Source organism: Mus caroli, chromosome 9, assembly GCF_900094665.2.
Source record: "Mus caroli chromosome 9, CAROLI_EIJ_v1.1, whole genome shotgun sequence".
In the NCBI taxonomy this organism is placed as follows: Eukaryota; Metazoa; Chordata; class Mammalia; order Rodentia; family Muridae; genus Mus; species Mus caroli.
This window is the reverse complement of record NC_034578.1, coordinates 99,814,177-99,817,551: the sequence shown is the minus strand read 5'-3', so window position 1 is coordinate 99,817,551 and position 3,375 is coordinate 99,814,177.

Below are 3,375 nucleotides of genomic sequence, written 5' to 3'. Positions count from 1 at the left end.
TATGGAAGTGTAAGCCGAATAAACCCTTTCCTCCCCAACTTGCTTCTTGGTCATGATGTTTGTGCAGGAATAGAAACCCTGACTAAGACAACATGATTGGTCCATTTAAACATCAACAGACTGTCAGAAGGGTGGGAGATAGGGAGGCACTAGGCCAGTCAGGACATGTAACGACAGACCTGCCCGGGCATGTCCTGGCCTGTTCTGCCATGTTCTCAGCCCCAGGTTTCAAAGCTCACAAACAACTCTTTGGGCTATTTGACATACATTACATGAATCACAGGTCTCAAGTTTTATTTCCTTTCAGTTTCTCCACTAGGTTCTTTCACACTGGGGATAGGATTTGAACTAGAGTCTACTCAAGGTTCCTCATGGAGCAGGGAGGGTGTCATTTGGAAAATCCTCATGGCCAGGGACGATGTTGGAACTCAAAAAAATACTGTTTGGATGGATGTTGGATAGTACTCACCAATCATCCTGGTTTTCTAGGGGCATTTCCCAGATGTTAAGGATAGGCACCTGCATCTCTGGAAACCCTTCAGAAAAGTGGATCCATTATCATCCTAAATAGCATCCCTCCCACACACACCATCATCTTCAGTATTTCCCAAACCTGATTACTCAGTTTTTCCTGTCATCATTTTAACTATGTCTCCTGTACTAATGTCGCTAGTACTAATGGCTAGGGGTGACTCAGAAATAGAGGCTATAGACGAGACCTTACTTTATCCACTGTTTCCATGTTCTAGTCACCGTCCAAGAAAGAATCCAGTAAGGGAAGTTTATTTACACTCGAAAAGTATACACCCAAGGCAGGGAGTTCCAGCTTCCCTAGCAAAAGCCTCACTGCCTGCCCTGTTGTGGAGAGCCCCGGGGGCTAATTATATTTGATGTTAATTCCTTTCTCCATTGAGGGGTGGTGAAGGAGGAAAGAGCCAGCACTCAGGTGATTTCCTGTAAACCTGCTTCCCATCTTAATTTGTAAAATAAAGGAGAGCTGTTGATTGGGCAGATAAAGGGGTGGTGGATTGGAAGATAAGGAGAGAGAAGGAGAAAATGGAAGAGAGAGAGAACGCAGAGGAGGAAGAAGAAAAGCGGAGCAGAAGCACATGGCCTGGAGAAACAGCAAGTTCTAAGGGGTCTCCTAGATGTGGAAGATGGTAGTGTAGCAGTAGATCTGCCTAGATTCTAGGCGCACAGCATATATCCATATTAACTGAGTTGTGTTTTCATTGCCAGGGCATATTTGGGTTGGAGATTTACCGAAACACCACCCAGCCCTCTGGAAGTCTAGACTCTTCCCCAGACAAACTCCAGCAGGAAAGAGATACATTCATGAAGTACAACAGGGAAACGGTAGAGAATTCCAAGAATCAGCCAGGGGTTTTTTTCCAGAAATGTTTCTGTCATTACAGGGGTTTCCTGGATGTGCCATTCTATCAGATGATTATAGGAGGAGGTAATTAATGATACTGAAACTTGCACTTAAGCAAAAGTAATTAGCAGATGTCCTGGTTGGCCATGTTGACCCCAACTGGTTTGAGATGGCATTTAATTATTTATATTTTATCTTTTTACCACCTGTGTGGTCTCAAGGTGTTCTTTTTATTTTTTAATTAGATATTTTCTTTATTTACATTTCAAATGGGGTTTTTTTCCTGTCTCAAAGTAACATTTCTTTTTATTAGATTTTTTTATTTACATTTCAAATGTTATCCCCTTTTCTGGTTTCCCCTCCAACCCCCCCCATCCTCCCCCCTCCCCCTGCTCACCAACCCAACCACTCCCACTACTGCTTTGTGATCATGGCATTCCCCTACACTGGGGCATCGAGCCTTCACAGGACCAAAAACCTCTCCTCTCACTGATGACCAACAAAGCCATATTCTGCTACATATGCAGCTGGAGCCATGGGTCCCTCCATGTTTACTCATTGGTTAGTGGTTTAGTCCCTGGGAACTCTGGGGGTCCTGGTTGGTTCATATTGTTGTTCCTCTTATGGGGCTGCAAACCCCCACAGCTCCTTGGATCCTTTCTCTAGCTCCTCCATTGGTGACCCTGTGCTCAGTCCAGTGGTTGGCTGAGAACATCCACCTTTGTATTTGTCAGGCACTAGCAGAGCCTCTCGGGAGACAGCTATATTGGGCTCCTGTCAGCCATCACTTGTTGTCATCCACAATAGTGTCTGAGTTTGGTGACTGTATATGGGATGGATCCCAGGTGGGGCAGTCTCTGGATGGCCTTTCCTTCTGTCTCTGCTCCCCACTTTGTCACTGCTTTGAAATTGCATCAGCCTCTGGCTGCCTTGTTGGCTTTCCTGGGGCCTCTGTGACCTACCTCACTAGTACTTACTTAGTATTTGTTATGAAACCAGCCTACTGTTGTTGGTTTTTTAAAGTTAGTCTCATAATAAGCAAAAATATCCTTGAAAGCATGCCAACTGTATTTTGTTCTATTGCATTCATACATACATACATACATAACTATTGGAATACATTAAAAATTGAGTTAAACACGTGCTGCCTTTACTTTAGCTTGCTGTGAATGCTTCTCTTAACACTTTACAAATGCTAATTTATTTAGTCTCCAAAAGAAGCAATGTAGGGGGGAGCTATTTTCACCTTCATTTTACAAGTGATGAAATCAAAACTTTGCCAAGGCTATACAGCTAGCAAACATATACACACAGAGTCCAAGTCACCTTAAAAACCTTCACTGTAGCCGCAGAGTGATCTTTCAACTCGAACCATTATTTTGTTCCAACTTGAGTGGGCCATGGGAAGCCCAGGGACTTGGTTAACTTTGTTCTAGGTATATGTGTGCTGGTGGTGCTGGGCAGGGGGGCGGGGCTTGCATGAGATTAGCATTGCCATCAGGAAACTGAGTAAAGCAAATTATTCTGCGTAATGTGGTGGGCCTCATACAGTCACAGAACAAGCCAGTCTGTTCTGAGTTCCCAGTCCTAGCACTCAAAGGTTAGAGCCCCAAGAGAGAGGCGTAGCACAACAAGATTTGCAGGAATGCAGGGAAAATTGTGGTTGTTACTCAAAATATGATCAACCTCAGTGTCTGAGGAACTGAATGGCCTTGATGTTGCCAGTTCCCTAAAAATGTATTTCATAAGGAAAACTAAAATTTCAGTTTTCAGAACTGCACAGCAAGGAAACAATGGATATAATGAAAAAGAATTTACAGAATGAGAGAAATTCTCAAACCTATATTTGGTAGGAGGACTTATCCTATTAAAAGTCCTTTTTAGAGCCGGGCGTGGTGGCACATGCCTTTGATCCCAGCACTCGGGAGGCAGAGGCAGGTGGATTTCTGAGTTCAAGGCCAGCCTGGTCTACAAAGTGAGTTCCAGGACAGCCAGGGCTA